The 14897-nt window shown below is 43.3% G+C and overlaps 1 non-coding gene across 1 annotated transcript; it reads right to left on the bottom strand.

The window, feature by feature from the left end:
- Positions 1-10807: 10807 nt before the first annotated feature.
- On the bottom strand, positions 10808-10879 carry trnac-gca (transfer RNA cysteine (anticodon GCA)). Its single transcript has one exon. It is a non-coding gene; the product is annotated as a tRNA-Cys (tRNA).
- Between the last annotated feature and the right edge of the window lie 4018 nt (positions 10880-14897).

Below are 14897 nucleotides of genomic sequence, written 5' to 3'. Positions count from 1 at the left end.
TTTCCTGCTCCATGACTGCAGATTAATATCTCCAGTGGCAGCAGACCAACTGCAACAAACCCTCTCGACAACGAGGGTCCCTAACCTCAGCACCCTGAGAAACACTATAGCCAGTCTGAGAAGGCAAAGCACCGAATAATTTGAGACATGATTGGGGAACAGTAGATATGTGTGAGTATTAGCGGCCTTGGGGGAGTCCCACCCAGGGAGACTGGAGAGGAAACTGTGCAGATGGAGGTCAGAGTTGGGCTGCTCACATCCTACTCTCCATTTGTCCTGTTATTCCAATCTCCGCCAACACACAGACAGGATCAAGGATAATGTCCAGGGAATCATCTAAAAAAGCCCTTTCTTGTTAAAGCTGTGCTCTGCAGGCGATTTTCAGAGTGAATGCGACCAACTCAGGAACATGAAAGCATGAAATGACATTTAATAAGCCGCAGGATTTTAAGAAGACTTGTAAAATGTGGTCGTGGGGGTAAACTTGCCATGAAGCCTTGTAAAAGCCACATAAAACAATATAATTAGACAGAATTTGTATTCTAAACTGCTATTTGTCATCTACAAAGGACCCCAGATACAACATTACAGCATGACTTGGCAAGTATAATGTCCTCAAAGGCTTTGAAGACCCTCCAAGTGATGTTCATATTTTCCATACATGATATCCCTCTGTGATTTCTTTGCAGGACTCGTATTATGTTATTTCCAGGCTGCTGCTGAATTTGGCTCGCAGAGGCAAAAGTTGGCTGATGTCATGTTTTTCATGGCTTAAACAGGCAAAGACCGTCCTCAGATGTTAAAAATATCCGAGCAGATATCTGTTACTGTGCCTACTTCGGACTCAGAGCAAGAGAATACAAACTGTGTATCTGGACAGGTCCATTAAATGATTAATATTTGTTATTTACAAAATACCAACGCCTCCGTGATATGTCACTGTAACCCAAAAGTATTTTAGTGATACTACAGGAAAAAATAACCAGGATGGTATTCTGCGACATGCAGACTACAAAGGCAAACTCACAATGAGGACTCTTCCTGGAGATGTGACTTTGTTCACGTTGTCTCAGCCGAGGTCACGGTGAGCCACATCAGGCAAACCTGACACCAATGAAGCAGCTGACGATGACCTGGGAAATCAGGATCTTTTCCGTCAATACTACAGAGACAAAGAGATGTCAGAGGACGATGACCCTTTCCTGCTAATCAGAGGGAGATTTGAGGGGAGGAAAGGACTCCTCCCTCAACCTCTGCTCAGGCAGCGATGAGGTTTCCATGTTTGTGTTGGCTCATGAACGTATGACGGTACCTGTATCCTTTTTGGCAGAAGACCGGGACACAGAGACGCACCTTTTGGCTTTGTATAGAAAAGAGGAACTCCAAAGCCTCATCAGTCAAATTTGTTTATCATCCCCTAAATTTTTAGTGAATTTCCTTTCTGTCTGTGATGTCTGATTTGTTTAGGCATGCTGCTCAAATAGCTGCCAGTTAGCGCCATAATAACGTAGCTTCCCTTCACATTGTTCTGCCCACATCCTTGTATAATATAATCCATAAACAACGTCCTGGTAAACCACAATCGGCCTACACTTATACAAATCCAATCCCAGATCTACCTGTTTCCGTGTCATGTAGCCTCTCCCCTTGGGTTTTTGTCTTTTCCACCACTTCTGTCCACAGTGAAACATCTCAACAACCACAGGATGGATTGCCAAGAAATGTGGTACAGACATTCACGTCCCTGAGAGGGTGACACTTTGGTGATCATCTGACATCTTCTAGTGTGACATGTTTTGATGACTGTTGGGTGGATTGCTGTGGTTTTTGCCAGACATGCACATCTCCTTCAGACTTTACTGACATTCATTCCAGCCTTAGCTGTACTTTGTGTTTATTGCCAATTAGCAAAAGTTAGCATGCTAACATACTAACAAAAATGGTGAACATGGTGAACATCATAAAGACGAGCATGTATTCTGTATTTTTCAGAGTATGTTCATATTCCTCTGAATCCCTTGATGGATTCAGTGATGATCTGAAACCCTTTGTGTCCTCTTGAGCAGCTTCCTCGACAATGGCTCTATAGAGAGAGGACTTTGAGGAGACCTTTTCAGACATTATGGCCAACCATTGGCTGAAGATGCATATCTAAGTATGATTTGACCTGTGCTTTCTTCATGCCGACTGAAGTTCAAGATTTGTCCACAGCCCTGACCCACTTTCTTTCATTCAGCCCAATCATACTGGACCGTGGGCTGTGACCCCTGTAATGTTATACAAATGTCATGCACCACGGGACTGACGGCTCCCATATAAGGGCTGAGCAGTTGGCCTGCGAGCTCTGTCGCAGTAAGGGCCCTTTGTAGACGGCTGGCAAAATGAACAATGGTGTTTTACGGACAAGGTCAGGAAGAAAAAAACGCCATGACTGTTGGGAAATGTTTTCTGCTGGCAAACTCATCTTAAAGGTCGTTCTGCAGAATATTTTGTAATCTCTCAAGCTATTCATTACTTGAGTTAGCTTCCTGGGAGCCATCCCTGAGGGGGACAAAGTTCTTTGTGTTGTATAGTGTAGTGCAGTTTATTAATTTAACAGTTCCCAGATTTATCACGTTCTTTATGGACATTCAGTCTGTGAGCCTTGATGTTCAAGGTCAACATTTTTCTGTAAACCTCTGGGCGGTAAATTGTCTTTTGCAAGCTTGGCGCTAACATGCTATCCTAACTAGCCCAACGCCTTTCAAACTGTTTGCTGCAATAAGGATGTGACCAGGTCAGCAGAATCAGCTGTAAGATTGAAGTGAAATGTCACCTGTTTGTTGCATATTGAGATAACCTGACACAGGAAGAGTTTGATTAAAGACATCAGCAGAAAGTCACATTCCTCTGCAGCCGTCACCTCAAAGGAAATGACTCACAGTCTGGCTACAGTAAACAGTCAGGACAACAAGCTGTGCTTTTTATCTCCATCTTATTTCTGCAGCACCCTGCGGCTTTGAAGCGCCGCAGCTGAAACCGTCCCCAGACATTAAAGTTTCTTATTATAGTCACTGTTTATTGGTCAAGATTTAGTATTGTGTTTGTGTGGTCTGCAGAAAAATAAGAAAAACAATGGCAGCAAGGAATGATGGGAATGATGCACAAATATTGTTCTTAAAAACTTACTTAAATACTTTTACTTTGAAAATATCATCAGCAGAATGAAGTTAAACAATGAAAAGTAAAGCTTCTTGTTCTGTCCTTGACTGATAAAGACTGTTAATGTTAATTTATAAATATGTAAACAACATTTTACCATTGTAGCAAGATGAGCTAGTTGAAGATGGGGTTGAGATGGTTAATGGGAGAGAGAAGAAGAAAAAACAGCTCCAACACATTTGGACTTTTCTCTTATCTTTGATTTTTTGGAGACATGTTTGATAATTTAACCTCTTTGGTCTGTTTGGTAGAAATGCTAACAAACCGCAGACATCTGAGACAAGACAAGCAGTCTCATTTTTTGCAGCGGCATGGTAGCATGCTATCACACGTGTTTCTGAATCTGATCCTATTCTAAACCAGATTCTGGACTTTGTCCGCCATCAGAAGCAGAATAAAGACTCATTTTGTCCTTGATCCCACAGCCTAAAGTCATGTTTTATGTCCCAGAGACAGACGGCTTAGTGATGCAGCAAGCTGCCATGGAAACCAGAGTTGTCTGTTGTGCTGTTTGTGTCAGAGACCCGCCCTCTTGCCCTGACCCCTTCCCTCCATGGCGGCACACTTTCCCCGGGGGATTTCACATACAACATCTGCCCTGTCCTCCAACCCCCGACCCTCCCACTCCAAAAGCCAGAGAGCTTCTGGACTGGCTTTTCTCAATAAAGGCCGTCCACACACACCTGCTGAGAGGTGAGAGGTCATCGAGAGGGGACACACTATCGTGACCTGGCGGGACTCCAGCCTGCAATGGCATTCTTATACAGCAAAGTAAATTCTTACATTTACTGAGCAGAAAAAAAAATTCAAGCTTCAAGCTATTACTGGAAGATATCAAAACAAGGGTTTATCTGGAATAGTCTTTTATTGGAATATCCTGGAACATTACATCAGCTTCTCAAAAACACTCTCCCTTTTCGTTTTCCCAGGTTGTGGCGTCTGGCTGCACCGTCATGTGACGGCCGAATGTGGAGACAGAAGGAGAGGGAGTTCCCTGTGGCGTCCCTTCGGCCCTGCTCTGCCTGCTGCCTCACCAGGCCCTAAAGGAATCACCCAGCCCTCATCAATCTGCCTCCACATTCCACAATAGCTGACAAAGGGACTTCACTCTCTCCCTGGCAGATGGCTTCGCCTCGGGCTGTCCACGCCAAGCTCCCATTGTTTAGGCTCCAGGGTTTGATGCAAGGACCTTTGCTCCTCCTCCTCCAGTGTCACAGAATGATACTGGGGTGCAGAAGTTGAATTAAAACTCTCTGCGTTTGGGCGAAATCACTAAAATATCTGATGTTTCGTGTATATGAGCCGCTCTGCGTGTTGCTGAATTTCTAAGAAATTTTAACTTGATGTGAAATCCGTTGGGTAGATGAAGGAGGCATGTGCGCTCTGACGAAAAGCTCCCAGGATTATCCTGATTCCCACAGGAATACAGGAGGGAAGCGTGGCCCCAGATGGCAAACAGCAACAAGCTCTCACACTTTGCTATCATACCAGAGGCCTTGTTCTTTACTGCTGTCTGCAACAAGATAAAACATTGAGCCAAAGCACAGCAATTCTGAGAAAACAGAACCATCAGTACTAATACTGATACTAATATCTGTTAAAAACAAAAACAGTTGTAACTTATTCAGTGGTGGAAAGTAAATTTACTATTTTACTTGGATTTCCCTTTAATACTACTTTACACATGTATTTCAGAGAGAAGTGTTGTACTTTGTACCCCACTACATTTATCTACAGTATTTGCTTGAGTTACTTTGTAGATTATCACCTTGTGAAGCGACAACACTGCAAACATCTTAATTTTACCACAGATTTTTTCTTTTATTGAGTCCTAACTCATGTAAAATAACTGAAATCCATGCTTATCAATTACAAATTACAACAATAACATTTATCAACTACTGCTGCATATAAGAATATACTTACATGCATAGTTATTCTAATAATAAAATTTGTTCCAATATTAAAAATGATACAAAATATCCATAATAGATACTATTTACTTGGGTTACTTTAATTACATTTCACTGTTAATATTTATGTACTATCTGTGCACTTGTACCTAAATGCAGGTGGAGATGGATCCATTTTTTTAGTATCAATCATAGTGATGCAATAATATCGATACTGAAAACTTTTCAGTATTGATCTCTGAGGGTTGATCAGCCTAATCTGAACTTCAGTCAAACCTTTACTGTTGTAGTTTTACACACAGCTAAAGTTGCACTCTAGTTTTTTTATGGGAGCTTAAGATGCAGGTTGGTTATAGGTCTTGTAACAAATTTATGGCCTTTTCTTCTCAGCTGAGGTGAAGCCTTCTTTATGGCGAGGGATTCCTGCTTGAACGTGCTCACTGAAAGCTTGCAGAAGCATTCACTGACTCCATTCAGCAATTAACATAAAGCTGCCTCTCCATTAGGGAGCATGCAACCCCGACTCTCTGGGCTTTTTGTGAGGGAGCAGGCTATGTTTAACACATCTGTTGTCTCCCATGTCTGAGCAACCCACAGACAGGTCTGTTCTCAGTGATCCTTTTATTCAGCTCTGAAAGGACCTATAGGGGCTCCTGATAGATGGCCTTCATTCCAAAGAAAATGGCAAGCCGGATAATGGGAAGAATAGGGAACCACCACTTCAGCACACCCCCTGCTCCGAGCCCCTAAACATCCTTTTAAAAGGCTCCTCTTAAACAGTCTGATGCTGAGTCTAATCATGTTGAAAGGAGAAACCATGTTTCGCACGTTTTATTTCCCGCTTCGAAAGCTGATGCTTTAACATCTCAGCGAATTCAAAGAAAAAAAAAGAAACGCATCGGTCCACAGACATCTGATGTTTCTTAGTGTTTATGTCGTGTACATCCTGATTAATTAAAGTCTTTTTCCATTAGACTTGCATTTGTTTTTGTATTTGCTGTTTTTTCCACTCTGGATTTTCATGTGCAAACTGAAAACAGAAACAGGTGGAGACATATTTATAGACAAAGCTAATTTTATGAATTTCTATCACCAGCATTACCAATAAAATAGATATTTTCAGCCACATTTGTCTTGCAGATCCCTCAAATGTAGCGGTCTGCGCAGTGTAACTGAGGTCAGAGTGGTGGGTTGGGGGTGTCACAGGATGTTTACCGCAGCATTTCAGCATCAGTGATCAGGACAGCACAGGGTTGGAAAGACAATAGACAAAACAATGTCCTATTTAAAGATGGGTCACCGCTATTTATAAAGCAGTGAAGAGGCCAGAGGAGGTGGGATGGAACATGAAGATGCTCTCTGTTAAAGGCATGCCTGATTTATTCTTGTGCATTCACTGCTGCATCCTGTCCCCAGATATATTTGCTTCAATTAAATTTTGAGGTGATTCCATGACATTTATCAGGCCTGCATGACTTCCGTGTGCGTCCAGCTGTCTCTCGCTAATGACTGGTCGACTGCTATCAGAGCAAAAGCAGGGATCCGGTGGTCTCGTGCATTTATCATACTAAGCTCTTATTTTGACATCTCTAAGAGGCCCAGTAGAGCTTGTTACATCAGTTAAAAACAGAGATAAGTTCAACCTGTCAAAACAGTCACAGAGGGCATTGCTCTGCAGCTTCTTTGACAGGATTTGTGGTGGAGGCTGGTTCTTTTTCCTGTTGCAGTGAAGCATGCAGTGGCTGTTATCTTGAAGATGATGCTGACACACGCGAGCATGTTAATTTTATGGTGGTGTGTGCAGTCCTGAACCTATCCTGTGTGTGTTACTCCGGTGGTCAGAGATATCCCCTTGTCATTGTCTGCTTGTGAGATCCCCCTTTAAATCAAGATAGACACTTGTGGCCAGACACAATGGGCAGCATTGTTTCTCTGTGAAAAGAGAGCATGTGCTTTGCTAATGCCGCACTCGCAGCAGCCAACCTCCGGGACAACTTCTACATTCAGCCTTTGATTAAGGAGCACAGTTATGCATGGATGACTTCCTCCAAGGTGCCTGGAGGTTGTGGGAAAGGGCCAGTGAGCAAGTGTGGCCTCAATCCGGGGCTGGGCCCGCCTCGCTGAATGGACTACACAGACTTCAATGACACTGGGCTAAGTCCAGCTGAGCAGGAGGGGGCTCACTGTAGATCACGTGACTGTTGGAGACTGACGGGACACACGTAGCTGTGTGTGTTTTTGACATAGTTAATTGGTAATGGCTTGTTGTACAAGGGACAAAGCCACATCCCCAACTGGAAAACAGTTGATTTTTGGATCAGTGGTTAGGCTTAGGGTTGGTTAAGTCTCCAGGAAATGAATCTAAGCCTATGTAATGTCTGCAAATGTGACCAAAGTCAACATGTTTGTGTGTGTGTGCATTTAGGTACATAACATTAGGCTCTTCATTCAGCTCTCACTTATCAGAATTTTAAGGCATCCCAAGACATACTAATATTATTTTGAGTTTAATTTAATACCTCATTCAGACAAAAGCAAGGAGAACACAGAGTTAATTACTTGAAAAAGGGAAGGCAAAGAATAAGGCGCTAGGAGCGCTTAATTGCCAAGATGTGTTGGCAGGCTAGAGAGGGCAGCAATCTGGCAAAGACTGGTGAGGAGAGGCAGGTTTTTATCCTGCGGCTGGTGATTCATGGATTGGCTGCAGCTGTGGTGGCTGATTGGCATGAGGATCAGGTGTAGGTGAGCTATGATTGAGGAGGAACTCTTCACTCTTTTTTTTTACTACTTGACACAAGACATCCCCTGACTCTCAGTGTGTGTGGAGGTTTCCACATCACACTTGTATAACTCCCATTCTGAACCATGATTGTCTGCCAAAGTTATGGTGTCACAAACGATGACCACAAGTCTGAAAGTGAGATTTAAGTTGAGCGCAGAGAAACTGTGTGAAAGCAGCTTCTGCTGTAGAAACTCTGCACATTCATCATTCTGCAGTGAACATCCAACATCCAACTGCATTAATTAACCTTGGAGCAATTAATGAGGCCAAAAGCAAGCAAATCACATCAATCTTAGCTTAAGTAGCCTTCTTGCCTGCATCGTGTATCGATCCATCCTGAGGCTGCTGGCCAGAAACAGACTAACTGAGGTTTAACACTGCAGGATCTGGTCCTGGAGCAGGCACAGGGGGCTGATCCAGGGTCAGGGCTGTTTGTGCCCAGCCTGATCTCAGCACATCTGTGTTGGTGTGAGGGCTCGGACACAGACGGCCTCCCATTAAACAGTGTGATTAGTGTGGCGCCCGTATGGAAGCCTGTGAGGCTGATGGGTCGGCTGCCTTCTGAAGGAGATTAATATAAGAGCGCAGGCAGGGAGGAGCACCTGCCATCCGTCTCCTCAAAGACTGGAAGAGCATGAGATTGAGTGCTATCTGTGTTTGAAGTGCAGTCTTCATGCAGGGCGACCCCAGAGCGCATGAAACAACAAAGTCTTGGTTGGAGCTTATGAGGAACAGCAAACGAGAGCACTGCAGTTCTGCTTAAATGTGCCTGAAAATAAATGCAGTTTGGTGTGTGAGCAGTTGAGATTCATGGGCAAACATTACACCCTTCATGTGATTTTTCCAGATATCTGTAACGTGATCTCCTCTACCCTGGTCATGCCATGCAGCGTTTAGCCTAACCTGCTCCTGTCATGGATGTCTCCCATGGGAAATCAAAAAGCTTGTAAGTAGTGCTAATGCTACAGTTTCCCACGGATACTACCAGAGCTAAACACGGCTGATACTCTCGGAGAGGTCAGCTACGAATCATGTTTCTGACGCTAGTGTGCAGAAATTCACAATCCACTCGTTTTAGAAGCCCCAGTATGTGCGGGCTGCAGGATTTCTTTTCAGTGATTTCATGATTTGCATTTGCCATTTGAAATTTTGTCAGAAAAAAAAAATGCCAACATGCTAAATCCCTGTTCTTTTCACGAGCTCCTGACAGTAGAACAAGGCCTCTGCTAATCCATTTAATATGAGAGGATCAGCCCAGTTGGACCACCACACGGGATAAACTGCTGCTCTGTGGGATGGAAACTGCTCTTGTTCCCCGGCTGGAGCTGGGCCAAGGCCGGTGCCAGGAATTAATCCCAGTAACAAAAAGAGTGGATTCCCTCGACTGATCAGGTTGGAGCGTCTGGGAAGAAGGTGCGCGCTCATGGGTGTGTTTGTCAAGCTTGTAATGATGCAGGATTTTCTGACAGGTGGCATGTCCAATATATGCCATGTGGCAACCTCTGCTTGGCCCTGATACCCTTTATCCTCTAATGCTGAGCCCCCCTGTGGTCATTTTAACAGCAGTTCCCTGATTTTAATAGCAATTAACGGATCATGGAAATAAATCACGGCTTTCAAAGCTGGAAAACTGATGAGAGATCACAGAAAAGTGGCAACTCCTGGATTCATAAACAGGAAAAACAGAGAGAAGACAGCACTGAGAAAAAGGAAAACATATGTAACTGGTGTGTACTTTAAATTAAGCATCGCATGTTCAAACAATTATCAGTGTCTTTAGCAATTAGCCAGCATTTACTATACTGTCTCTGCTTTCAAACAGCAGTAAAGTCATTTAAGTGCCCTGCAGTCACATCTGCTTTTCATTGTCATGGCTCCTAATTTGTCTGGCCTCCCCTGTTGCTGTATATCACCCTGCTCCCTGCGGAGTTCACTCTTGGTAAACAATAAGCCATGATTGAACTTTGCCACTCCGCATTACAAAAACATGAACTACAATCCGCATGAGTCATAAAAACAATAAGTTGAAAGTTGAAATCTTGCAGACTGTGGAATTGAAGGAGGGTAATCAACCTCGATCCTCTGACAATGATTCATCTTGCTGGTTGCTAATAGACCTCTGGCTGCAGAGCAAACATTAAATATATACAGATGGGGTATATTTTAGAGATGATCGACCTCTAATGTCTGGCCCATCTGTCATTTGTCTCTGTGGGGCTTCACAGGATCAGGAGAGAATATTGTATTAAAGCCCCGGGGGCAACGAACGTCTCAGAAATTTTCGGGCCTCTCCTGATGGGGAATGTTTGCAGCGGTTTCTTTTCAGGCCGCCGGCAGATACCACAAAGGCCTGAGGCCCAGGAAGTGAGGAGGCCGCAGAGGTTTGAACAGATAGAGTAACAGGATGCTCTGAAGTGAGAGTCCTGTCACTTTTTTACCTGCTCACATGGCCACTAGGTGTATAAATGAAGGAATCACTAAAGTCTTACTGTGGGAGCTTTTTGCAGCAATTAATGATTCACTTTCCTGTCTTTTTTAAAAACCAAAGTAGAATGAAATGCTTTAGACATTATCAAGTTGTATTTGCATATATAGGATTATCTGTCTTCCCCTCGAGGCTGAATAAAGTGTTATCTTAATTCATTCAGTCTTTCCGTGCGTTTCTTTTCATAACTTTACTGCTTCATGATTGTGGTTTATCGTCTCTGCAGGATGTCATTTCTAGAAATGTTTAACTTCTGCAGAATGACCCACAATTGAACCGGAAACGTCCTATCCACAGATAAATGTGCCACTGAGGTTTACGCCTGGCTTTCCAAGTGTTTTATAGCATCTTATCTTATTTGATTCATTTTCTCCCTTGTGTCTTTCCTTTCCAGTTTCTGTAAATATTCAACTCTTGCTAAAGACAAGGGGGCATCCGGATTTGAACCGGAGACCTCTTGATCTGCAGTCAAATGCTCTACCACTGAGCTATACCCCCTTTACTTTTGCAGGAAACTCAGTGATAACCGGTCAGTCCTCTGCACTTTGCGTCTTTATTTTAGACTTTGGTGCGTATTCTAAAATTTAACTCTGGTCATTTTTACTTTTACAACACTGTAGCCAGTCAGATCTCTGTCTGAAAAAAAGAGAAATGACACAATGCGTGTAACAGCCACATAACACTCCCTGAGTGAAACCTCAGCAGTTTCCCACCGGAGCTGCTCTGGCTGCAGCTCCGCTCCGCCTGCCGTCCCGTGAGAGTCTGACACATCAGACTACTCTGTCATTTTCACAGTATCAGATCCCACAGCCCTATTCTTCCACCGTAACACAAACACACACACAGATCATATCTCTGCACCTCTTCATGTTCCACAACATAAAGCCGTCCCTGTGACACTGGTGAGAAAAGACACAACAAATAGCAAACCGTGCCAATCTCCTCCATCGTCCACAATGTGGGCCATCCCACTGAATGCATGTATGCGCCGAGCCACAGTCGCAAGGCTGTAAGGACTAGACTGAGACTAGAGTCCTGCTAATTTAATGTGTCGATCATTTGATGTTCCCAGAACAACAAGAACTGGCAGATAAAGAGAGTGCTGGGAAGCATTAGGCTGACAGAGTGGAAGTAGGGCAGGGGCAGGGGGTGACGAGCAGGTCTCAACAGTTATGCAAATAGCTCGTGTTCGCCTGGTTATGGAGAAGTGAGTGAAAAGAGAACAATTATAACAGGGGGGCCTTCGAATTGGGACATGAACCGCCAGCCGTGAGTTTCCTGTTTTCATTGGATCTGCAGAGTCCTTCTCCCTCGCCTCAGAGTGCTCAGCTTGTCTATTTAGCCAAGAAATTCAGAGTAAACTGCATCACTGCTGATACATCCTCCAACAAATCAAAAGTCAACTAACTCTGACATGGTGATTTTACTCTGATAGCAAACTCTTTACATGTGATTATAGATAAAAAACAAATCACATGGCTCGGGCGTCTGATGTATTTAAATGAGAAAGGGCCCAATGAGGGGACACCAAGCACCTGAATGACTGCAGTGTTTTTTCTTTGTTTGCTGGACCTCCTATTGTACGTCTCAGCAAGGTAGCTACAGACCTCAGACAAAAAGACACTGTGATGGTTGTGAAAATGACCATTTAACCTAACACAAGGGGGGCTTTTCACAGGCTTTTTTGGGAACCTCCTACCTCTTAAAATTTACTTTCTGATATGGAAATAACTCAAAGTTGTCAACGGCTTTTAGGGATCCCTTGAGTTTATCGAGCTCTTTGTGGAAGTATAGACCTGAAGGGTCTCCGGTGAATATCTGGTTTCCAGTAACAATAAGTGGTTTTGCACGGTGCAGAGAAGCCCATGCTGTTGTGAAACAAAGACGATTGCAATGTGACAAAAATGCATCTGTGTGAGTGATGATTGCAAATAAAAGATGGTTTATTACAGGTCTTAATATCAAACAGAAGAAATTGTGTTCGACATGTCTGGGCATGCCAGCATGTAACCTGACACTCCTGCCCGTCCTGGTTGACCATTTACAGTTACAGCATCCACCGTGCTGTCAGCTCTGTGACCATGCATTTTTAAGAAAGTCAACGCAAGCAGGAACAGTCCTTAAGTTTATAAGAAAATCACCAAGTTTGAGGATAAAGTGTTTGATCTTATCATTTCTGGCCATATTTATTGTTGATTTAGTTTTCTGAGTGTCTACACATGTTGCATAAGCAAAGGTCATGATACCAGTGGTGGAAAGTACAAATTTGAGGTTACTTTACAAATTAAGATTTTACATACAGAATGTATGATGAGCCGATGAAATATGATGTATTACTTTAAATTAACACCCCCAACTGTGTGTAAAATAGCTAAATTCCTCCTCACCTTGACCACCAACAACACTACAATGCTAATATTTCCAGTGTTGAAGAAATAATAAATCAATAGTATCACAGTATGACACTCACAGGGGCCATCTTTTTTAATTATGAGGACTTTTATTTTGAAACTTTGGTGCATTTTGCTGGTAGTACTCATACTTTTAATTCAGATGCATTTTCAATTCATGACTTTTACTCAAAACAGTGTATTTTTTTGCTATGCAGTATAGGATCTGAGTACTTCCTTCACCATAGCACGATACTATAAGTTATCATTTCAGTATTGATAAAGGCAGACAGGCCAATGTTTATGCAGCCTTTTGCATTATGATTATTCATCTGATGCATTATGGGAATGTTTTTTTCAAGGATCTGCTCTCATGTCCTGCTTTAACAGATCACTGTGTTTACATGAAGGAGGTTCATTCAGTCTGATGGGAACTCTCTCAGCGCAGATCAATAAAAACGGGTTGTATTTATTTGTCTCTCGAGCAGCTGAAGCATTCTCAGCCGTGGCCCTTGGAGAGCTTCCTCTTATGTTGCACGAGGAGGGAAACTGAAACCGAGTTCTGAGGAGGACGCCCGGTCCCCTGGCTCTCACTTCTGGTGTGACCTGTAATCCCACCAGAGCTAGTGTGTCCATACTGGGAAAATAAACAGAACTGAAGACTGATCCCACCGCCCAGCTCTCATATACTGATCCACAGAGGGTAGTCTGTGTAGTCTTATACCTTTTATACTTCTTATAGCCGTTGATCACACTTCGATGGAGACATTAAACCCTAACCCTCAGCAGGGTTCCATTTCAGTATTATGAAAAGGAACAAAGACTCATCTCGACTTGTATTAACACAGCAAGACTGTCAGGTTTTTTTCTCCAATCTACAGAAAAGCAGGGTCTCTGAAGAGTTTGAGTCGACAAACAATGCATGCTGGGAAGTCAGTTAACATGCTTATCTTGTCGGAGTCTTTGATGAGCTCAGTGAAATCAGATTCAAATAACTAAAATTTGCATATTTACATTTAGTTTGTGACGAAATGTTGATTAATCCCACCAAGAATTTCCATTTGTGACCCTATGAAGGAATGATATATGGATATAAGTTGATATTAAGGAGCAGTAAAGGGGACAAATGTCTTTAATCCAAGATTCTGTGCTGTGCTGTGCAGCAGATCTAAGACTCAGCTGGCTGATCCTGCACTGCAGCTCTTTTTGATCCTCAGATTAAAATGTGGAAGACTGGAATTCAGCGGACAAACATTTGAATCAGTAACTTATGAATTAAAGCTTCAAAAAGCAGAAACATCCAGGGGACCATCCTGAGGACTGTTAAACTGACTGACATCTAAAATAAAACCAAAGATGTGGCTTCAAGCTAATGTTTTCCATGCTGTGTTGGCTGCATATACGCTATGCAGTGTCAAGTTATAGCTGATGTCTTACAGCGATGAGCGTGCGCATGTGTTTTCGGCTTTTGTGGTGTGCATCAGTGAACAAAAAGAGATACTTAGGGCTGTGAGGATGTTTTCTGGACCGCTGTGGGATGCCATGTTGCAGTGCATGCTGGGATTCTTTACCTGCCATATGTGCATCACATGCAATCAACTTTGCAAAAGCAGGAACTATAAATAGCAGCCGTCTCAGATCCCCCAGCATGCTGGTACCATCAGGGGGAAAATCAAGCACATTGTGGTGTTTATTTGTCGGTTTGCGGGCGCTATGGTGAGGAAGTGGGCTTGTCTGGGGAAACTGGATTTAATCTCACTGGCATTCAGCAGTAATGTTGGAGGGGGTGGCTCAAAGATGTGGTGGAGCTGTGGGGCGATTTCAACAGGGGCCAGAAAGTGTTTTTCTATTGGTGTCAGTGGGGCGAGCAAAAGGCTGAAATAAACAGAGAACCGAGGGGGAGGTTGGAGCTAATACGACTGAAGAACTTCACTCTTTCTCTTGCCATTTTAACAACTGGCACTGTTTTCACAAGTCCAAAGAGTAAAAAGAGCTTCCGAGGTGGGACGAATGCCCTGCAAGGCGGGCAGAAAGAGGCGGATGATTGAAGAAGAATGAAGGCCACAGAGACAACCCCCTCTGCCTGGTTTCTTATACTTGCTTTTAGACGCTTTTCTATGCACACT

This window comes from Chaetodon trifascialis, chromosome 15 (genome assembly GCF_039877785.1).
Source record: "Chaetodon trifascialis isolate fChaTrf1 chromosome 15, fChaTrf1.hap1, whole genome shotgun sequence".
Taxonomy (NCBI): Eukaryota; Metazoa; Chordata; class Actinopteri; order Chaetodontiformes; family Chaetodontidae; genus Chaetodon; species Chaetodon trifascialis.
This window is presented reverse-complemented; position numbering and strand designations above follow the sequence as displayed.